This window comes from Abramis brama (genome assembly GCF_963993115.1).
Source record: "Abramis brama genome assembly, chromosome: 1".
Classification (NCBI taxonomy): domain Eukaryota; kingdom Metazoa; phylum Chordata; class Actinopteri; order Cypriniformes; family Leuciscidae; genus Abramis; species Abramis brama.
In genome coordinates this window covers 2149466-2174204 of record NC_139963.1, presented here as the reverse complement: position 1 = coordinate 2174204, position 24739 = coordinate 2149466, and the positions used below count along the sequence as shown (strand labels likewise).

At 41.5% G+C, this 24739-nt stretch overlaps 1 long non-coding RNA gene across 1 annotated transcript in view; it reads left to right on the top strand.

The window, feature by feature from the left end:
• The window catches only part of LOC311090446, a 68165-nt gene that overhangs the window by 33626 nt on the left and 9800 nt on the right, over positions 1 to 24739 (top strand). Inside the window, exon 2 of the long non-coding RNA XR_014607887.1 lies at positions 2011 to 2507. This is a non-coding gene — a long non-coding RNA (uncharacterized lncRNA). The remainder of the gene's footprint in view (positions 1 to 2010; positions 2508 to 24739) is intronic.

Sequence of the window (24739 nt, the reverse complement as noted above, 5' to 3'; positions counted from 1 at the left end):
GCAGTCAGACGTTTGGGTTTTTTGGAGAGTAAGCATAAAATGCTTTATGTGTACAAAACAAATAATCCGAGTGTTGGGAACAGGCCCGGTGCTGTGGTGAAGTGGGGCGAGGGGGTAATTGCCATATTAAGAGGAAGGAATTCAAAATAAAGTTAATCTTTCCACCCCTCCATAGGCGCAGAATGAACATGCTGCATCTTGTTCAACACACAAAGCACTTACAGAGACAGTGTAACTTAGACAAAGATGAAGGTTCTTCTGTGCCAGGATCCAGTTCAACCCAGTTTAGGATCAGGCCAGGAGTGGGCTTGACTTGGCACTGATGTGTTCATGTGTGTAGGTTCATGGGGATGAAGCTCTTTACAGTGTGTAGCTGTAGTTCGCTGTGTGTGTGTGTGTGTGTGTGTGTGTGTGTGTGTGTGTGTGTGTGTGAGTTTAACTAGTACATTCCTCATACACACACCCCTTGCTGTAATGCTTCATTTTCACTCAATGACCAACACACCTTGCTGCCAACTCTTTAAGAGCTCCTCCTTCTCTCTCCTGGCAGAAACTAAAACTAACATGATGGCAGTGACTTCTGCAGCACAAATACTGTGATATTTCTCCTGTCTCCTTCATTTATACAGCGCTTTTAACAATATAGACTGTTTCAAAGCAGCTTTTCAGTGATAATAGGAGATTACAGTAACAGAGATTGTTTTGGCTTTACAGCAGATCTAGAATAAAGTTATTGTCCAGATAAAGTTAGCTTTGACTGATTCACTTCCGTCGCAACGATCATTAGTTATTAACTTAGGGGCCGCTAACACAGCACTGTTTAACTGAACACAGAACACTTTTAATGTGTTCTGGCCTTTCATTTGCACGACAACAGTGTTTGGTGGTTCGAGAACACAAACTTTGAAAAAGGTTCCAGATGTACTGATAACATCTCAGTAATACAAGATTATTATTGCATTATGTGCATTACCAATTTGAGTCAGGTAACAATGGTTATTCCAGCATGAAGTAAAGCGCTCAAAGACTAGCACAGGTTTCAGCTCAAACCCTAATCAAACACACTTGAACAAGCTACGGTCTTCATGAGCACTATAACGTTATATAGCCGAGTCAGGTGAGATTGATCGAGGTTGGAGGTGAACTGGAGGATCTCAAGGGCCAGAGTTAAGAAGTCCTGTCCTGAATCTGAAATCGCCCGCTATACCCTTTAAAAGGGCGTTAGCCTATTTGAGGGAACAGCCATTTGTAGTGGCGTCCGAAATTATAGTGGATGTTATTGAGTGCACTCATTCAATCCCACAATGCACCACAATAACGAGTGAACAACCGATGTACACTCAACGGATGTCCGGATTCACTCGTTTTCATTCTCTCCTTCGTGAATGAGGGTTGAGGGGGCGATTTCTGATTCAGCCCTGGTTAGTGTGGATTCTCCGATTTAACCCCAGCTCACATTCTTTCCCAATCCTTTTCTCTCTTCATGATTTCATGTCTTATCTGTCTACCGTACAAAAGTGGTAAAAGGGACATGAATCAAATTAAGTAAAAAGAAAAGGGGTCAGGGTTCGTACAGAGACTGTAAAATGAAATTCCAGGACTTTCAAGGACTTGAATAATTCAAGCACTTTTCAAGTACCTTTTCATAAATATGACAGTTTTCAAGGGTTTCCCAAGACTTACATTTCAAAAAGTCAAATTTAAGCACCTTGTATGAACCCTGTTATACTTTATTTTAAGTAATATTGATTAAGTATGTACTTACTATAGAGTTAGGGTTAGGTTCCCAGTGCATCTTTTCGGCTGTGTTCATTGGAAAAAAAGGGTTCATAGAATGTGTTCTAAAGTTGATTGAATGTTGATTGAGATGTTTGGCCATTGCTCCATTTTTTCTCCACAACAGATCTGTCATTTACCCAACGTAAACATTTGACTGTGTTTTTCACTCTGTCAGATTGTATTTCTGGAAGAGTCGGTAATGTATCCCCTCTGTTTCTGCCCTTGCCACAGTGGGTCCAGCCTGACTGGAAGAGTGGAAAAGAAAGGTCTCGTCACCCGAGCTGACGGATGGAGGCCCGATGTCTTCGCTCGGCCCCTCTTCACACACTCAATGGCTGCTCTGTTTCAGCGTAACGACGAGCCGGTTGGATATAATCTTGAGCGCTGGACTCAGGAGATCGGGAGGGATAGGGAAACGCTACGGTAGGCTTTGCCGGGAAGGATCATCTTTCTCCAGAAGTAGGAAACGAGCGTCAGAGGGATTCTGCTGCCAGTCGGCTTTCTCCTCCTGTTACGACACGGGACCAAATGCAAACCATGTGTCCTCGCGCCCGGTTAGCTGCTTTTGCCCACCCCTAGCATTAGCAGTCTGAGCGGATCCATTTCACTGGCCAAACGAGCCTCTCCGTGGGACTCCTGGCCTAATAGGCTGGATCTTTCCCATGTCCGGTCCCGAAGCTGGCGGTTATCCTCTGTTCGAGGGTTCAAGCTGGAGCTCATGTTTAGGGGTGAGTACAGTAGCCCACCTCAAGGGTCAAAGGTCACTTCCTCTTCAGATCTCTGCTTAAAGATGTGTTAAGGGAATGTCTTTCTGTTGCTGAACTAATGTGGCACATAGTTGGGAGGAAGGGAGGTAAAATCTGCTGCCTGTTCCGATCAATTCCGGTCTGTCACCACTTGAAATGTGTGTTTATTTATGTATTCTTTGAGGGAAAAGTATGGAGGGCAGAAGTTGGGGAATTTAATGCAATATATGACTTGCACAGACAGGCATTTTGAGGCCTCTTTAATGGACAGCTTTATCTTCGTCAGATATGACCCCTCAGCTAAGGACCATGGACAGCGAAATGACCAGGTCTAGATAGCAGAGCCGTTCTAGAAGGGAACGAGGAATGGATAAGATATAATTGACTAGATAGAAGATAAGATAGAAGACTAGAATTGGTAATGCTAAACAAAACTTTTTTCACACGTCCATTGTGGCATTTAGATGAAGTTGTTTTTTTTGTTTTTTTACTTAAGACAGAGCACTTAACCCTAATTCAGCGGCAGTGATTCTAATGGCCTCGAGTTGAATAGATGGGCAAGAATGAACAACATGTTGAACTGCAGGAATGACTTTGTAAACATCAGTCAGCAACGCTCAGGAAGTCCGTGTCGACTCCAGACAAACTTTATGTTCATGAGAGTGAAATATGTTTTTGTTCCTGTTTAACAGAAGGTCATGTTAGTTACTTATGTACTTTATGTTTGCTTTGTGTGTCCGACACACACACATACACACACACACACACACACACACACACACACATATTTTCTATTTTCTATGGAAATCTTTTTTTTTCAAGATTTGTCCTCGAAGTAAAAAAATAAAAATGCTTCTCATAAACAGCATTTCATAGTAATGTGACAAAACTGAGGGATTAGCATTAGCAAACAGCTCCTGGGGTTAATTCGAATCACAGGAGACTGAGAGATTACACGTGTTTGTGAGCTACTGCCTAATTCATCTGTGCATTCAGAGGAACTTTTAAAGTCACCATGAAATCAAAATGGACAATTCCTATTTTTTTTAATATTGCAATACTTATTATAAATGATTTATCAGTGCACATCGTTTTTTTTTTTTCATGTTCCTCATAATCTTAACTCAGAATGTCTCTTCTCTGATGACGAGGGCGGGGAAACCTGTCACTCACATGAGATCCACCAATAGCAAACCACAACCATCCAGTCAATCCAATCATCTGGCATGTGTTCTTGGTCGATAAGCCATTGTTTCATGCTGACCTAAATTATGGCAATACTTTATTTTTATGATAGCCAAAAATAAATCCGACTGAAGTAGGGTGCAGCCAGTGAGTGACAGGTGTGTGTGTGTGTGTGTGTGTAAAGACGCTGAAATGTTTGAAACCCGTCTGACCTGTGGCCTCTCTCTTTCAGTTCCTTATTTCTTCAGCAGAACTTGTATGCTTGCTGCTGTGATGGGTGTGTGAGATTAAAGTGTGTGAGATTAAAGCATGTGTGTCCCTGTTCAAAGGCGTCATGGGAAGCAGTGTGACTGACTTGGACTTGGATTGTTATATGAGTATAGAGTGTCTTGCACATCAGTTTCGTCTGCTCAGCAGCGATGAGGGACCGAACATCACCTCTGTCTCTCGCCTGAAAGCCTCTTGTTAGCAGATCAGGTGTCTTATTCACACACAGATGTGTTTCAGAGCTTTACGGTGTGTGTGTGTCATGATGGAAGGCTTTTAATGGAGACACTTTGAGTAAATGTGCAGGGATTATCTGCGAAGACAAGGCTTGTTTTATCTTCTTAATGAGGGAGAAGTGTTGTCTTGTGTTTGATCATGTCTTACGCAGCGTTCCTCTGGTTCTGGCTGTTCATTCCTCTCGTTAGTCACCGGTTCGACCGCGAGAGAGACGAGGTATGATTACTGTACTGTATTCATGACTGTTGTACTGGATGGGAAGCACAAACACAGCCAGGCCATTGTACACTGAGAGTGATTCTGCCCTAAAGGCTGTTCTTTTAAATATTTCTCCTCACCCGTCACAAACCCCCAGTTTAACAACTGATATTAGCTCTGCTCCAGACAAGAGTGCCTACCTCAGCAACATGTCAGGCCCAGCGGCGCTTTCAAACGGCAGACAATTAGCTATTCTGCTTTAGAAGTGGCATTGCTTTACCAAGGTACTGCTTTTTTAACACGGTACTGCACCGTAGTAATACTATTCGATGTCTTTAAAGTACCTTGAAATAGAAAGTGTTAGAATCTGACACAGTAACTGCACCACGGTACTTTTTTTGTGAAGTTTCATTGCAAAAATGAGTCGTTTTCAATCTTTTCAAATCTTTTCTTGAATCATAAGAAAGTCTAATTTGCATGTGAATACAATGTAGAAATAATTAGTTGAAATAAACTTGGTTAAATATTTGAACCTGGTTAAAAAAAGAAAGAAAGAAAGAATGAATGGATGTACAATTTCTCTCTCACTAGCACTTCTGGTTTAAACCTGGATTCGATTAACGCCAGAGTTCGCTTCATTGGGATAATGAGAGCTCAGTTGTGCACCTGAAAACTGTACACGAGTCCACATGAAAAGCAATAATCCAGCAGGGGGAGAGAGAGAAAGACAACTGTGCAGTTTCTTCAGCCCAGTCCATGATGGCCGAAGCCGTGCGTCCCAGAACCCACGTGGATGAAGCTCATAATCTGCATCACTGCACCCATTGTGACACCAAAGTTCAACTGACCCAAGAGCAGACTTGTTTCTAAGAGGATTTAGACACGTTGAGCTCTGTGTGTGTGTGTGTGTGTGTGTGGTAGATCACACATGGTTTCCAGCACTGCATCAGAGCAGATCTGCGTGTTAAAGTGTGTTATGGTCCTGATCGCTGCACGGTGGGACTGTGCTTGAAACTCTACGTTTAATGTTTAAATGTTGGATCTCAGATGGAAAGTGGTCAGAAATCCACACCAATCATCTCAAAAATGAAGATCCTGCTAATTATTCCTCCTCGTGTTGTTACAAATCTCCATGTTCAGGTTATGGAGAATCTGGTAACACTTCACGTTACATGTGCTTACCATAGTAATAACAGTAAATTATGCATAATTGCAGAATCAACCAAATCCAAATCCTTCCCTAACCCTATAAGTGTACAGTAGTTGCTTAACTACTCAGTTCTTAACTGTATAATTACTCTGTAACAATGACACCTTAAAATAAAGTGTAACCCTGTGTTACAGTATGACCGTGTAATATTAATGTACTTACTATAGGGTTAGGGTTTGGTTTAGATGCATCAGTTATAGTTATTACTATAGTAACTACATGCAACATGTGTAAAAAAGGACACTACAATAAAGTGAACAGTTTGACCTTGGCTTTCGATCTCCAAAATGAGGGGGAAAAGGGTCTGTTTTCCACACGAAATAGTTTTTTCTTCAGATTATAGCGTATAATACTGTATTTACGGCTACATTTGGTGTTTTTCATCCTCTTATTTTCCCGGTTTCTGGAAGCATGTAGACGGTCTTGACGGTATAAGCACAGGTTTGATGACGCCCCAGTGGTTTATGAGCTGAAAGCACATTAGCATTAAGAGTCGTCCTGAGAGGACTAGCAAAGCCATCGATTAGCAGGGGTGGCTCGTGCTTTGGGTCGTTCTGAAAACAAGGAAACAGCAAGTCTTGCACTTGAAAGAGCTGTTGACGGCTAGACACACTCAGATTGATGCGCGGTAACTCTGGGTGTAGTCATGAGACTCCCACAGCAAGCATGTTTTCTGAAGCTGTAAATCTGTCAACTGCAGTGAATAATACAGGAAGATTCTGATTGTGTTCTGAAGTCTTTAGGCGTTAAATGTTTACACAAGGCAGTGTCAATACTCGCTCGCTCTCTCTCTCTCTCTCACACACACACACACACACTCTTTAGCCCATGGGAGCAGCACCTGTGGTAGCTGGCACCGAAAGCCCTCGAACCGTGGCACTGCACAGACATGAAGCACAATAACAATGAAGAGAAACTGAAAAGCAGAAAAACACTTGTGGTTTGCCAGGAGAGAGGGCTGTGAATGGGTTGGCATGTGTGTGTGTGTGTGTGTGAACAGGATGTTTGTGCCTCCAGGTGTGTGTGGGTCTCTGTCGGGGCTTGTGGGATTGGTGTGGAGATGGCAGCGTGACGACTGTAATGATAGGCTCCTGCGGGTGAGGACATGAATGCGCAGACACACACATACACACACTCACACACACACACAACAATGAGCCATAAATCAGGAATCTGCTCCACAACACAAGTACTCGGAGCAGAGCCCAACCATGATGCAGTTTCAGTCTTGGTGCTCAAAAATGACAGAATATTTTATTTGATGTTTTGTCAGTGAAATGAATGTACAATATTTTAGTTCTTCTTTTTCTTCTTTCTCGCGCAGTGGCTTCATGGCTCAGACTTCCATCAACCATTGAGCCGAGATACTCGATCTCGTTCGGGTTTGTCGACATGTCCTCTTTTAACGCTGAGGCGTAGGCCGTAGGCTCGAGGCTTGCTTTCTCTTCAACTGTCGTGATCGGCTGCAAATGGAGGCGTGTGATGACCCTCTTCTTCTCTAAACCTCCACCATTTAATGTGAGCCGGTCCGTTTTGTTGTATTTTACAGTCCTATGGTGGTGCAATGCGGAGTACACATGACCGGTAATGCATCGCTTTCTGCAGGACTTTTACGCGCTTTTCCCAACTCACTGAAGTGGCGTCGACGTCCGGGTTAGCGCTAGCATTAGCCGTCAGGCAAGTGTTATTTAAATAAACTCCTGATGTACTTACACACTTTCCAACGCCTCGTTTTATGAGTACAGAACCTGTTTGTACTCCTGTAGAAGTTTGGTGCCATTCTGGGCATTATTAGTGGGGTAATTTACCAGATACAGCCTCGGATCCGTTAGCGCCTGCACTAACCCATCGGCTGATGTCTCTAAACAAGCTCTAACTTTAATAATGTTCGACCAAGGGAGAAAAGGAGGGGTGTTCGGCTCGAGGTCACCCTAGGTTGATTTTACTCCGAACCATCCCTTTAAAAAAAGTAACAGAATCTTACATTTATTATGAAAGATGCACAAAAATACTATTTTAAATTTGAAATGAAACATCATTTTTTACTCTAAAACTGCAAGAAAATCAAAGCCATTTTAGATGAAATTCGTCTCCCATTAATTTCCAATGCGCTCATTTTTGACCGCGAGGAGCACAAGTGTGACTATTTTATTCAGGACCATTTAACCGGTTTGAATCGTGAACATGAGTTTTGTGTGTGTGTTTTGTGTGTGTGTTCACATAGCAAGTGCCAAAACCTTTACCAAGGTTTCATACCATTCCAATGAAGAAAACAAGATTTACAAAACAAGAGGACCAGAGGCTTAAATGCACATCACATCAAACTCTTCTCCTTTCTGCTACCGCCGAGCGCTCCGACTCAGTTCTGGTGCCTGTCGTGTGTGTGCAGAAACAGCACAATGACTGTGATTGTCTGTCTCAGAGAAGGAAAACTGGGGTTGTGGTGAACCGACACACACAATAAAGGTGGAAGACGGGTTCTGGATCCCATCGTGGGTTCACCACACCGGCCGCGCTCACACTCGTTTCCCTGTTCTGCCGGAGCGCTTCTACCCGTGCGGTCGAGGAGAAGAACTCACACACACACGGCCCTTTGTGTCTCTGACCCTCGCACACACAGGTGTCAACAACACACACGCAGTATTAGTATCCTTTACTAGTCACAGACTTCACAAGCATTTTACAGTGAACCTGACTGCGTCCAGGAGGATTACGCACTTTATACTCTGCATTTTTGGGGGTTTCAGTTCAAATGAATTGGGTCAAGTCAAGTAATTTATTATTTAAGTACAATGAAAGCCTTGACCTGGTATAGACAAACCAAAAACAATAAACCTCACTGCTATATAAACAAAACAAATATACAGAAATTACTTATATGACAATAAGATAATCGGAGACAAAATAAATAAGACAATAAAGTAACATTTTTGATGTTATGAAGTATTCGTATTCTTAGTGTAAACTAAACATTGGGTAGAAACTATTCATTAATCTTGTAGTGCAAGTAATTAAGTTAATTTATTTTAAATGTACTAAATTGCTAATTCACATGCAACTAAGTGTCTGAAAACATTACATTCAGTATTTTAAAGTATATTATTTTGGTTACACTTCACAATGAGGTTAATTAGTTAACGTAAGTTATAACTGCTTTAGGATGAACAATACTTCTACAGCATTTGTTAATCTTAGTTAATAATAACTAATACGCCATTAAAATCAAAGGTTGTATTAGTTAATATTAGTTAATGCACTGTGAACTAACATGAACAGCTGGATTATATTAACTAACATTAACAAATATAAATACTGTAAATGTATTGCTCATGGTTAGTTCATGTTAGTTAATGCATTAATGTTAACCTTATTGATTAATATTAATTAATTAATGGGCTTAAACACAGGACATTCTCAGTGTGACCCACAAATCTGTGTTTTCTGCAAGAGAAGCGCTGTGAGATGTGTGTCACACACACACACACACACACACACACACACACACACACACACGGGCAGCGTCAGTGGCCTCAGAGAGGAGCAGTGCATTGTGGGTGTGTGTGGTTCAGGGTTTTCCCAGTGCTCAGACCCCGGTTTCCTCCACAGGTGTTCAGACCTACAGTAGGTGTGTGTTAATGCGCCCTCCATGAGAATGTGTCTGAGTTCGTCTCGTTCTCATACTCGGGATTCCTGCGCAGTGAAGTCATCTTTTGTTCCTGTTCTGACACTTCTCCCAGACCAACGGCCTGGTGCTTTCCAGAGTCGGCTCTCTGCGCCGAGAAGCTTTCGCCTTGCTGAGGAATTACAAACTGGTGATCAGCAGGATCAGTTAAATACACAATAAGACACTTTAACCGTACCTGTATTCATAATATACACACACTGAGCCTGTGCAGTGTTCAGTCACACTGTAAAAAAAGAAAAGTTGACTTAACTTAAAATTATAAGTTTATTATATTGCTGCACAGATTTTTTGAGTTGACTCAACTAATAGAGTTTACTCAACTGGAGATGTTATAGTTGAGTCAACTCAAAAAAATCTATGCAGCAAGTTGCCTTATAATTTTAAGTTAAGTCAACTTTTCTTTTTTTACAGTGCATGATACACTGATGTCTGAATGCCGACAGTGCAGTGTAGTTTGTACGCATTATGCATACATTAATGAAGAAGAGAGATAATTAGCCAGTTTAAATGATAGGCACGAGTGACCAAACTACATTTCCCATCATTCAATAATGAAACATAATGGCACACATAATGCACATTCTTTGAGTTTTCCGAGCTTGTAAAAACAAACCCAGGGGAATTATGGCTCTAACCCTATGATATTGCCTGAATGAAAGTGGTTGTCTGAGTTTTTTTAGTATATAAATAAAGACGAAACAATCAAACACACTTCTTTACATACTGATGCTCATGTATATATATTTTTACATAAAGTTGTTTCAACTCAGACATGTTGAAACGTGTGCTCTTAAAAATGAGCCGTAGTTTAAAACAAAAACACCGTAACGTCTCCATGGCAATCGTCCATCAGAGAGATGATTGACAGCGCATGAACCGGTCTGACAGGGAGCTGAACGCATACGTCTAATGCAACTTTTCTCATCTCTACAGCTTTCTGCACACACTTGGTTTTTTGGATCAGTAAAATAAAGCTAAAAATATTCACGTGCCGACATGTCCTTTATGAGAGGTCAGAGCTGAGAGATGAATCTCACACACACGTCTAGTTTACGACTGTCAAGCGTATTTGTCATTACTCAAATTACCATTCAGATCAGGGTATCATTAACCAAACATACTGAATGACAGCGATGTGCTCACGTTGATTTAGCACTTGATACGTGTTCTCTCTGAGCAGGAAGTCCTCTAGATTGACGGTCATAATTATCGTGTGTGTGTGTTCGCGCTCCAGAATGCGGTGGCATGGTGCCGGTGTGGACGGGGATGTATCCGAGCTGTGGTGGAGGAATGGATGGCCTCATTAGTTGCTCACATAATACCAGCAAACACAGACACTCCTCCGTGTGTTTTCTGTGACGTACTCCAGGAGTTATGTCTCGATTAACACCCACACATCTATTATTAAAACTGCTCTAAACGGTTTTTAAGTATGACTTTGCTTACGGGAAACAGGCTTGCGATGCGTTTTTCTTATGTCGTATCCTCTCATCCGCTTGAAAGGGATATTACGTCTCATAGATAAGGACACACTTCACCTGTGGATAACTTCTGTCCACCTCGTCTACAGGAATGACTAAAATAAAGCAATTTAATTTGTAAAAAATGTATCTATTGTTTCAAAAGTGTGATTGAAAAACATGTTTTTGTGTGATATTTCTCTGTTTTGATATGTTTTCCTACTCTGCAAGACAGTTAATGGACGTGAAGGCATATTCAGTGTGTGTGTGTGTGTGTGTGTGTGTGTGTGTGTGTGTGTGTGTGTGTGTCGGCTCCAGGTTCAGAGCAGTGTATTTGTGGTTTCCCTGCTGTATTGACGGCGTGATCGATCGACTGGTCGTGTGTGTGTGTGTGTGTGCGTGTTCAGAGCAGTGTATTTGTGTTTAGTGGCTGTATTGACGGCATGATCGATGGAGTGTGTGTGTGTCTCTGGAGTGTGTTCTTGGCGTGTGACGGTCCAGTCCTGCTGAAAGCGAGAGTGTAGGGCATCTGGGAACGGGAAGGTGCGGTGGAGTGTGTGTGTTCCAGACGCAGCCTCTGGTTCCTCCTTGCCAACGAAGGGTCGTGATCGTGGTGCACGAGGGCCTCCTCTCCCCGACCACTGTCCAGGTCTGTCACACACACACACACACCTCAGCGAAAGTGTGCTTTCTTCAGTGGAACTGCGACTGCAATCGCAACCGGAGTCTTCTGTGGTTTGGCTTCATCTGTGTTGACACGGCCTGGTTTCTCAGAGACAGTTTGCCGTTGGAGATGGGCTTGTGTGTTTTATTGGCTGGTTCATCATCATCTCATCACCTGATGCTTCATGTCAATATAAGGACACACGTACAGTCAAACCAAAAACTACTCAGATATCACTTTTTATATTTGTTTTACTAGTGTGATCAGGACACTATAGTTCATTAGTGTGAGTGAGGAGAGCAAAATAAAGTAAACTGTGACATATTATACCCTAATATTCTTCATACAGCGACTAACAGTGACATTTATACAAATGATTCGGACACTTTGAGCTGATCATGTTTTGCTGAAGTGTGTTTTCTTTAATTGCTAATGCTCTTTTTACACACAGACTGAACACAGTGAAGCATTGATAAACTGGTATTATCTAATTGTGTAGTTAAATTTAACAGCTGACAGATATTCAACATAATTCATGTGTGAGACAGTCTAACAGAAGGACGGACAAAACCAGTCAAATAACAACTGAGTTCTGCTCATATTTTATTACCTTTCTCTAAACTATAGTGAATAAACTGTGATGATGTGAGAAATGTTGAAGGAGTCTGAACACATGTGTGTTTGACTGTATAATGTGTTACAAATGTAAAGGCCTATTCACAGCAAAATTACAGGAATACTACTGTAACTACACAGGTGATACAGCTGAATGACAGTAACCATAGAAACGAAGGAGTAGCGGGAAAAGAACAAAGGAAAACAGGAACCAATCAAAACTCAAACAAGCACTGACACATGACAGATCCGCACTCGACCTCGGAGACGATGAAGCATTGCTTTGAGACGCACACCGTCATCATGTCATATTTCCCAGACAACCGCCGTGTGTGTGAAAGGATGGGTTGAGGACACACTGCTTCAGGAACACACAACATGCATTTCTCATTGATAAACATGTTTTTTGCATAAAAATATTTAAATTGGTAAATTAATGCAACAACTTTACATTTTTAACACAAGCATTTACCTTTGACGATGCAGATCTGTGGCTTTTAGTATAGTTCGACACTGTTATATCATACATTAATAGGCTAGTATATATTTCATACACTGTAAAAAAAAAACTCAACTTTTTAAGTTAACTCAACTAATTCACTCCAATTAACGTAGAATAGAAAACTTTTGTTCATCTAATGAGTAACAGGTTTTCTTACTTCGAAATTCTTGTCAAGGCAACAATACATGTTTGATTTTCAATGGAAACATACAACATACAAATCTCAGTTATAACAGTAGTTACCACATACTTTCTTCAAGCTGCAATGCATGCTGGGAACTGGCACACCATTGTTGAATGTAAAATTGTTTGTTCAGATAACTCAATTTGGAAAGTTGGGACAATGTTGAGACAACATTTGGACATAAGCTTGAGAATCCAAGTAAGGTCAACTAAACACCATGTTTAGAGTATTATTTTTACAGATCTGTTCTTCTGCTGTACTAGAGTAAACACAAATGTCCTGTTTTTACTGTTGCACTATTGAAACTCTCACAACAGCACAGAAGTGACATTAGCAAACATTAAACTGAGTATCCTCTTCTTTAACAAGTCAACACCCCATGATATGGCGCAGATTCAATTCAGGCAAGTTCAATTATGTACACATCAGCGCAGACGCGTGAAATTACAGACAGTGAACACATCCAGCGTTCTCATCCGTATCAGATATCATGTTAAATGTAGTCGCCACTCCTGAATGTTCAGCCAGCTTTCAACCACTCTTCAGTTTCCCAGAAAGCATGTCCATGTCACTCGCCGTGACTAACTGGTGTACGTATGGCTACGTGCAGATGAGCTGAGGATAACAGAGCGCTCGCTCATCACTCAGGAATGACTTATAGCTGTGATTCATTGAAGCAGCTCAGACTCACCTCAACAGATCAATGGGACAAAAGAATCAGAGTCCATGGGAATGAGAGATTGCTGACAGACAGTACGAGTGTAGCGCTGTGAACTGATCATCTCTTCTGGCCTGATGGACGAGTCTCTGTCCTCATCTCCGTTTGCTTTCGTGGCATCTGAGAGAACTGCCCAGATCATGACTGTTCATTTCGCTTCAGTCCTAGGCCTGGGTCAGATGTGCTTTTGAGTTTTGATCATGTTTACTCAACCTTTGTAAAGTTTTAGTCTGGGCATTTTAGTCTAGTTTTAGTCAGGTCCACATTTCCGTCGCGCTGCATAATGGTTTAAAACTGATAATCATGATTATTTTGCTCAAAATATTATTGTCATGTGAGAAATGTATTTGTAGCCTACAACTAACCTTAAGCCTTCCTTACACAAAACTTGTCTGAAAATGTTAAAATCAGTGTATTTTCTAATTTCCACATAGTTTTGAAGCAAAAATTCTAGGCTACAAGATCTTTTTCCACTTTTGGCCTTATTTCAGTGACTATTTATTACTTGTAAATAAGTATCAGTGACTAAGTATTTATTGTATGCTATAGGGTATATGCTGAACGTCATCTGACCGAACCGGTAAACTGGGTCTCGTCGTCGCATCCACTTGTCAGAGAACAGCAGAATGAACTGATGGCCATATGTGTGTACTTCTATCCGCTATTGTTAGTGTTTTATTCAGAGATCTGTTAGATCTCAGTCTGCATGTGTGATGGAGATATGCTCAAAACCAACTTGAACTAGAAGCAACACAACCTGTTTTACAGAATACGAAAGTATACTGTTTATCATATACATTAACACACTCTCTACATTATGGGAACTGGTAAAACAAGAAACTTTTCTCAAATTTTAAAATTCCTAATAGTAATTCCATTCATTCCAATGTACAGTAAAGTTTCTCTTTGTATTGTATGTATTGTGCAGCCGAGATCATGTTTGGGTGTATTACAGCTCGTCCCGGAGGACGTTCGACGGCAGATTTAGTGGAGGAACACAGACTGACTGAATGACACTTGCGTTTAAAGGGTTAGTTCACCTAAAAATGATAATTCTGTCATTAATTCCTCGCCCTCATGTCGTTCTAAACCTGTTAGACTCTTTTATCTACACAACTACCACTGTCAAGCCCCAGAAAGGTAGTAAAGTCATCATTACACTGATCCATGTGACTCCAGTGGTTTAACCTCGATTTCGTGCCCTGGGGATTAAGATTTTGTAAAGAAAGTGGTAAATAGTTTTACTGCGCAAACAAAGCACTTGCTTCGCTTCGTAAAACTGAGGTTAAACCACTGGAGTCACGTACTTTAATCATGTCTTTACTACCTTTCTGGGGCTTGAACGTGGTCGTTGCACAATGGAGGGACAGAAAGCTCTCAGATTTCATCTAAAAGATCATCACGTGTGTTCTGGAGATGAGCTGATGTCTGATGGGTGTGGAACGACATGAGGGTCAGCAATTAATGACGGAATTTTCATTTTTGGGTGATTAAGTCTTTAAGCAGAATTTCTCAAATGTAGCACGCATTGTGTTTATCGTGCAATTTACACGCGAAAATGAGTTTTTACGTGCATATGATACGCACGTGTAATACACACGCACCCCACACCATTGCTAAACCTACCCATGCGTATCATACGCGTGTAAAAACTCATTTCCGCGTATAAATTGCACAGTGTGTGCTATAGAGATGCATAGAGTGTGACCGGGTCGACGCATTACTTGTTTTTCTGTGTTTTCCGCTTCTTCCCCTGGCCAGTTCAGAGGGAGTGTGTGTGTGCACGGTTGCCAGATTGCACAGATTAGGTAAAACACTGGGCAGAAATATATCCTTTTAACAGAAAAGCTTTGATTGTGGGATTTAAACTCTTGACATCTGCCAGACGCAAGCATGAAAGCTCGTACAGGCTCGTGATGTTACGTCTCCTCCTTCTTCCACAGAAATAAAGAGAGATTTTGGGTTTAGCTTTTTAACTACATGTTATTCTCATCTTGTTTCCTCACTGATATTGCATGTTAGTTCAGTCTCAGTTATAGTTTAATGACCTCGGTCTCGTCTCGCCTTAGTCATGGGCAAAAAGGTGGTCAATTAACATTTTTCATCATGGTTTTCGTTAACGGAATTAACCCTATTTCTGTGTACTCCACTAAAGCAGATAATCCCACTAGGCATGACGGCATTGTACAAATGTGCAAATAAATATAAGAGCCCGTACTTTCATTGGTGTGTGTGTGTGTATGTGTACATTATACATCCATGTGTGTTTATATACAATTGTTTATTATTACAAATGTAACCAATATACATTGTCCACCCCTACATTGTTTTCCATGTCGGGTAAAGTAAGGATTGTTCATGTTTTCCCTGTGCTTGTGGCCGTGGTCTTTGCACTGGATATCTTTCCCATTTGGACCAACATAAACGTTCAGTGTGATGTTCACATGTGATTTGTCTGTTCAGACCATTATGAAAGTAAATTAAGCAGAAGGGCCGAATACAAAACTGCTGACTCATTCTCTGACAGTAGGGGGCAGCACTTATGAAACAGCAGGAAAGGTTTGAAGAACTCAGATAAACCATATTGTTGTTGTGTTTATAATTCATGTTTAATCAACCTAAGCGTTTCGATCTAGCACGTAGCAAACAGATTTCATACAACATCTGTATCAAACAACATCAAACACGAGAGAACAGAGACAAAAGAGCCGCTTCTAGACTCTTCCTCTGCTGGAAACACAGCGCTTGGAAACCTCAGAGATTATAATCACGTCACCATGAAAGCATTCTGTTGCATTTAGGGCATGTTTGTCTGAACAGAAGCGTAAAGAGCCATCCATTCACATTAACATGTTCATTACAGCACATTTCAGCCTGACTTTAAGACACGTCCAGGTGAATGCACTGGCAGTCTTCAGGAAGTCCGACCTCAGGATGACTTTGCACATTCAGCTGAGATAGGAGATGAAAAGGCTTTAAAAGGCTTTAAAAATGAAATATGTTCATTGTCAGTCTCGCTTTCTCACTACCGCCTGCCCTGAACAGCACTGTGAATAAATATAATAAATAAATACGTGCAGTTTATGGTAACAAATGGCGACTGTGGTTGCCAAAACTTCATTTTTTTCAGCATCAAGTTGAACAGGTTAAACTTGACTTTACAGTTTTAAAAAAAACATTTCATTAACTGCAATAGTGTTAATATGCAAAATCTGTTTTGATTGTAAACCACAAAAAAACAGGTGGTGAAGAGAAAGACATGATGAATCAAAGTTCATCACAATCAGCTTTCCTACAAGCTGAGGTACTAATATATAGAAGACACACACGCACAAATACAAAACACCATCGTGGTAAATAATGCAATAAACATTATTTCAACAACATCAGATGTAACATAAAACACTAGTGTATAACTGATAAGAAATGTATGTGTGTGTTGGAGAGAGTGGACACTGCTGTGTCAAAGGGTTTGAGCTCAATGACGACTGTACGAGACCACATCAACAACACCTGACACTCAACTCACATCTCACACACGCTTCCAAAGAGCCAAAACGCTTTTTTGTTGTTTTCTCCTCATCCTTATGTGGTTGCAAGGCAAAACTTCCCAAAAAGGAAACCAATATAATTTGCATGCACATATATTCAAACACACACTTGGTTTCACGTTCTTGTGGTTCTCTCAGTGTGAGTGTGTGCAATCAGGAGCTTCAAGCCTCGAGGAAGTTTTTCAGTGAACATCGTCTTGATTTAGTCTGTTTCTCACGCAAAGTTAGAAAGTCAGAAGAATTCGAATACAGTGCTCAAGTCTTATGGACTACTTTAATTATCACTTTATTGTGGTTTTAGAGATTGTTAGTCACTTTATTTTCAAGTCACGGCTGGAAACCTACTTTTACTTGCTTCCAATAATCGGTCATTTGTGCCATGTGTTTTAGGACTGTTTTTTCTCCATGTTTGACGTGTTCTTGTTTTCTGATGTTTTGTAAAGCACGTTGGTCAGCTCCGTCTGTATAAATTAACTTAGACTTTGACTTTATGTTTCAGTAAAAGACCAGCATGCACATTCTATTCTTTCCCAAGGAAAAAATAAAGTCATATAGTTTTGGATCAACACAAAGATGAGTGCATGATTTTTGGTTGAAAGCTCTTGCCGTTGGTGTGTTTGCGGTGTTGTGTCAGTGTGGGATCAGGTTGGCAGATGAATGACTCGGTTCAGTTCCAGCAGTTCTCGCTGGAGGTCCGCTGACCTTCTTTACGAGAGCCGTGTTTCGTCAGCAGTGACGTGATGGCACCGCTGAGTTCATGCTGCTGAAGGTTTGCTCTCTTCTGCCAGATTAGGAGCTCAGGACTTTATTTTAGGAAATCTTCTAGAAATAGACTCTGGCTTGAGCTGCGAGTTACTCCCCAAATCCCTGAATGACACACACACGCTGGACGCGAGACACCCGACTTCTGTCCAGACTTCACTTCTCATTCTCTCAGTCTCAGCAGTGTTGCTGGGGTTTCTTAGGTATAGACAGTCAAACCAAAAATTATTCAGACACCAGATATCATTTTTGAAGTTTTTTCACTAGTGTGTGATCAGGACACTATAGTTCATTTCTGTAAGTGAGGAAAGCAAAATACTGTGACATATTACACCCAGAAATTCTTCATACAGAGACTACCAGAAATTCTTCATACAGAGACTACCAGTGACATTTATACAAATGATTCGGACACTTTGAGCTGATCATGTTTTGCTGAAGTGTGTTTTCTTTAATTGCTAATGCTCTTTTTACACACAGACTGAACACAATGAAGCATTGCTTGGTGATTGGTTGAGCTAAACTGGTATTATCTAATTGTGTAGTTAAATTTAACAGCTGACAGATATTCAACATAATTCATGTGTGAGACAGTCTAACAGAAGGACGGACAAAACCAGTCAAATATCAACTGAGTTCTGCTCATATTTTATCACCATTCTCTAAACTATAGCGAATAAACTGTGATGATGTGAGAAATGTTGAAGGCGTCTGAACACATGTTGGTTTGACTGTATAAGATTGAAAGATGATTTTGGTCCTTTGATGACTGGCTTTGAGAGAGGAGACTAACATCTGGATGGTGCCACAGGGTGACATGTCTAGTGACCAAACACACCAACTACATGTGTGAATTAATACTCTTTTTTATTGTTTATTTCATGATTTACCTCTGATGAATCCTCTTTCTAATCAACTCCTCAGTGACTCAACCAGTGACTTTTCCCCTAGTTTTTCCTAGCCACAAAACGTCTCAGCTCGCTTATCCTTGTGTTTGTGGGAGTGTGTGTTCACTAGTCTTGTGCAGATGTGTATGTACACAGAAGATGTACTGATTTGTGTAATGTTGTGTGTGTAGAGCAGATGTGTTTGTGTCTTGGAGTTGGTTATGTTGGGTGGTCCTCGTGGCTGGTGTGAATGTAATCCTCCAGGCTTCATGCATCATTGTCCAGTTCGGTTTATCCACCATGCAGTTACGTCTTCATGTCCACTACCTTCCAGCTGTCCTCACCTCCAGTCTGACACATGATGAATATAGCACTCTATAGTCAGACTCTCATTACTCATGCATGCTTCATTATGGATACGGTTTAACATCATTTTACACTGTACACATCTCAGCATTCATCTAACATTGGTCTATGTTCACCGTGAACGGTCCCCTCACTAATTGTAACCAAATTCAAGGTTATTTTGGCTAGAAGTGGGTTACTCATAGCCAGACTATATTGGGTCTATAGTTAACCTACTGTAGATGGTGAAATTAGGGCTATTGCTTGCTGGGATGTGTCTTCCAGGAGCGTTGCTATTGTTTATATGAGGCTGTAGATTAAAGCTAGTGGCGATCAGAAATTCAGCCGTGCAATTATGATCATGATGATGATGATGATGAAGATGATGATGATGAAGCAGCAGCACTATATCGCTCTCTGACTCTATCCGTCCCTTTAATCTAGGCTACAGACAGATGCTCTCGCCCACCCGCCGGCCTCTGCCACTCAACAATAAATAAAAGATAAGACCATGCCATTGAGACTGTTTGGAATAATAACATTCAATTTTGAGAGAAGTGCCTTGACAAATGCGCACCAGAGGAATAGAAAAGCAGGAGATGAAAGGAGAAATGAATGGAAGTCCGGCTAAAAACATGCTCGCCAAACAAATACATTTCCTGAGAGGGCCAATCACAGGCTCTCGCCCTGATTCCTGACCTGTGGAGGACAGGCCCGAGGAACGCAATTTGTTCCTTTGTACGGCAGGATCATAAGAGCGACCGCGTCTTTCTTACTTTCACTGTTGCAGAGTGCAATTGAGTTCTCTGAGCAGGTGGTCCAGGCCTGCTGCGACCTCGTCAACTTTTCTTTTTTTGTTCCCTACAAAGGTTTTGGCAGTCGGCTCTGGCGTGTGGGGCTTTGGAGAAGTTGAGGATTAAGAAGGGCAGATAGGACGAGGAGGAGGTACAGACAGTCAGCTTGCATTAAAGCAACTCCTAATGGCTGATGGCTCCAGTCCCTCGGCCTCTCCACACGTGGCCTTTGTCTGCACCTAGACTTCCACAGGACCGAGTTGCGTTCAAAGCTCAGCTGGTTGGGTATTGTGTACCCCCCTAAGACGGCCAACCAGAGGAAAAAGTGTCAGCCTCAGCTTTTACACACCCTAGGAAAACGTAGGAGAAGAGAAAGGATGGATTAGCTTTATCTGAATCTTGGCTTGCCCACTCACACATATCCAGACCCCCTCAGCTGTTTGAGACATCACTTAAGCCTGTTGTCAGTTCAAGCATTTTTGCTTGACAAGGGGACACCCAATGTGCAAAGTCTCAGAAGAATGTTGCTGTGTTGGGCTTTCTATAGAAATCACGTTGTGGGCAGAAGTCCTCTTTTGATTTGCTTTGTGAGGATGCACCCTTTTAATAACTTGATCACTGGGACACTTCATCTTCCTGTGATGAACCCCATGGCGAAGAGGCCCAAATAGTCAGGAACAATCACTTGCATCTGCTGATAGCGTGGTTTGTTGGTACATGCTGGCTACGTTATTTGAATGCTTGATTTACCAAAATGAGTGCTGAACAGAAGTTGCACATTGTAGTTCCCGCTCTGTTAGGCCTAAATTAATCCTAAAAATGGATTAATTTAAACCATGTAATAATTTAAGGCAGAAACAGTGAGCTCATTGAAGTAATGAATTCTTGTTTGTTAACAAATGATAACATATGTCATATAGAAAATTGTTGCATTGGTGCATGTTGATTCAGAGTCTGCATCATCTGGCAGGACGTGTTTGATATTTAAGATTTGGTATTGTGTGGGCAATACAAATAATTGAGGATGTTTTGGACGAAAAGTCAGTTGCAAGAAGCCTCGAATCGGGCCACACACCCCAGATCGTGGGGGGTTGCAAATCGGGCCTAAATCTTCAAGTGTGTGGCCAGCCATGGTTGTATCTGGATATGCCCTGTTATAATGTCTTCTGTTAATCACTAGAAAATGTACACAAACTTCCATTTTAAGGGTACGTTTTCACGACAACAATATGCTTAAAACAGAGAAGTTTTTCCTTGGAGTTTTCCACGTACGGACAACACCATTGTCAAAACGATCCCCATTCACATGAATTTACTAAAAATGCTGTATTCTGCTGCCAGGCCACTAGATGGCGATGAAACACTATGGACTGAACACATAATACGCATGAGCATGACGTCATCGTCTTCAGAGATTCACGTTTTTTGTTGTTTACACGGAGGCCGTTCAAAAACTGGCGCTTTGAAACCCGTTTTCAAGATTTTGCGTTTTTAGGCACCCGAAACGCACTTGTCAGGCGAAAACGCATAAAAAGTCTTTTAGTTGAAAACGGTGTCGTGTAAACAGCCCCTAAATAACTGGATAACACTGGATTTACCCCTTGCTTTCCTTTGCCATGTGGTTCATCAACCCGGTGTATTCGATAAAAAAAAAGCCTAATGACTTTAGAAAGTGCCCTGTCAAATTGGACTGCGAGTGGTCTGTAAATAATACGTAGAGTTTAGCGCTAAAGCAAAGTATGTGTGAGTGGCTAAATGTTTAGAATTCACCCCAAAGTGTTTATTCATAATATCTACTTCATGGTTTTACTATCTGTCCTCAGACATGCAGACAAGAACTGAATAAAGCTAATAGTGTTTATGAAAGCTAAGTGTTTTGGAGCCCAATGCTCCAAGTGTGGCCAAGGTTTATTTTTCTGAGGAGGAATAAGAGTGGCTGACTCCAGCGCAATGATAAACAGGATAAATTGGAAGCAGACCCTGATGTAGTTGCTTGCTGGCCTAGGGGGATCTCGTACCACCTAGACCAGACCTTTGAATCACTTGTTTATGGGTGATAGTCGGTCAGATTAAGTCCTTGCTGGTAGTGACCCTTGTTGGAAGAAGCACCATTGAAGGTGAACCTGAGAGTTTTGTTTGAAGACGGGAACACACCTATCTTCAGTATGAAGGTCAGAAGATGAATGTTGATCCAGCATTGCTAACAGGACTGTAGAAGACACTTGTGAGGTGCTTCTGGTGTTCGGCCAGCCTCTCAGCACACGGTTCAGTGGTTGGAAGAGTGTTGGGACTTAATGACTCAAGTTTTATGTAAGCGCTTCTTGAATGGAAAACAGCAAAAGCCCTTCAGGAGGCATTTAATTAAAGCCATTGCCTCCTTCCCTCTCCTATCTATGCATGAGGGGAAAACATGACATCACACAGGCGGAAAAGAAGAGAATGAGTAAGGGCAAATGAACGGAAATGGTCTATAGACGTAACTGAGTGCTGGTGGGGGTCAATTGACCTATTTGACCTCTGGAAACACAAGGTCAGGATGGGGCTGCCTCCTGCTTGACCTTTAAGCCCAAACTGTCAGTTAAGACGTCTCTGCCAGAAGAGAGAGAGGGCCGTGAGAGAGGGCCAGAGATTGTATTGTTCACCTTCTACCATGACATTGCCTCTTTCTTTCATACTAAACACACTTGGGACCAACACAGTTAGACCTACAGAAGACTCTTCGTTTGGCTCCTAGTCTTATCACGCTAAAAAGGGTAACTAGATTTGGGCATATGTGAGTAGTGCTTGCCCATGCTAAACTCACCTCCATAATGCTTTGGTATTATGGGTATAATAGGTGGGTGTATGTGGTTGCCATGACATTTCTATGCAGTTATTAAGGTTGTTGCTATGCAGTCGCTATGGTGTTCTGGGTGGTCAAAAGAGACCCCTGCTTATATGTCTCTGGTCCTTTCTTTAATTTAAGTCTGTGGGATGCTTTTCACCCATTATCAAATGCCAGGTTAAAAAGCCGTATCATTGTGCTGTTCATGTTTGTTGTGGGATGAGCTGTGTGTTAAAGTTTAGGCTAATGCTGGGGTCAAGGTTTAACCGTATGCATGACCGCTAATAATAATAGAGCTTTCCTTAGCAACTGTTATAGAGAGATGGCCTTTCTGAGAAGGCACTTTTATTTTCTTGCTTAGACACTGAATGCATCACACAGTTAGTTAGTCTCACTGGGGTTCTGGGGGATTTTAATTGGTTTATTGAATAGGTCTAGATATGCTTCATGATGCATATCCTTATAGGAGACCCCGTTCTGTGAACCTTTAAAACCTTCCCTGTAATTGTTGCTACCGTATGACACGGGCAGTCAAACATTTTGCCTTCTTTGTCACGAGAACACAAGAATCAGTCCTGAAGAACTCTGCCCGAGTGACTAAACCTCTTTACCTGCTGTGCTGTTGTGTGTGGGTGTGTTTGTCAAAGAAAACAGCCAACCATTTACCAGTGTTTACACACACTTGCCCCGCCCTTCAGTGTTCTCATTTCCCACCACTCTGTCTCTTTCAACAGTCCTGCTGTCATCTTTAACTTTCTCTCGTTTCCATAATACCCTCTTCAAAGTTATTCCCTTCTCTGGTGTCTCTACAATGTCAGATGGGCACTGAAAACCCAAATCCGCTACATTTCAACACCGTTTCATATCCCCTCACCTACCGTCGGGCCAGTCCATCAACACAGGAGCACGTCTGCTTATGCTGTCCCTCTTGACCTCGTTCCCCTGGACCTCAGCGCCATCGGCCCGGAGAGCTCGGATCAGCAGTATTCCCCTGGACCTGAAAGCATTCGCTTCACACCATGAGGCCAGAAACAGCAGCGTAACCCTCCTGGTCTGCTTTAAACCACAATGGGAACCATGTGCTCACGTTTTGTGAGATTGGAGCCCACCATGGAAGAAGCTGTTTCTAATCCCAGTAAAACAGCATGGCATGATGGCTTGTGCGTCCAGTGAAGACCTGCACGATGCCTTTGTTTTTATCATCTATGTGAAGAAAGTCGGTTCTGGACATGTTATGTAACCACATCATGTCCCATTCTGAAGTATGACCAAATAATGACTCTAACCTTGGATAAAAATATATATTCCCTGTACAATATGATCTTTCAAGTCAAGTCAAGTCTCCTTTATTTATATAGCGCTTTTTACAACACAGATTGTCTCAAAACAGCTTTACAGAGATAACAGGAAAACAATGCAACACAGTTTGTTTCCAGAAGAGAATAGCGTCACAGTCCAGCTTAAGTAAGTTCAGTGATGGTTCATTTCTGTTGAAAAAAAGTTGTCAATTTAGTTCATTTATATATATATAGCCGCTCTGGAGAAAACTGTGATGTCATCGTCCAGCTCAGTTCAGTTCTCATATAATGATGTCAAACAGGCAGATCAATAATATTGTTGAACATTATGAATATCCCCAACTAAGCAACCCAAAAGCGACCTTACAGTTTAATGTCAACATCTTCTATAAGAAGGAATGGTTCTCCAAACCAAGAAAATTCTGTTGTTTTCTTGGTTTTGTGTTCCAGACTCTGTTTTTTTGTTGTTTTCTGTTGAACAGAAGGAGAAACTCAGCTGAATGTTCAAACTGCTCAAGGTTCAAGGACAAACAATATAAAGTGTCATAAAAGCCATCCATATGAATTTGAATTCTTCATATTGAAATCTTCAGAAGACATACAAAAACTTTGTGTGAGAAACTGACTCAAATTTTAGTTAAATTCATTAGTCCTTGGGTTAAATTTCTGCCGTAATTTAAAAATCTATGAATATATTTGAATAATCGAGACACATCACGCCAGGTCTGACATCACAGACCCCCAACCTCATTGGGACAGTATGCAGTGGAATGTATTGAGTGGAGTGAACGAGATTTGAGAGTATGGCAAAGGTTCAGCTAACCCTAT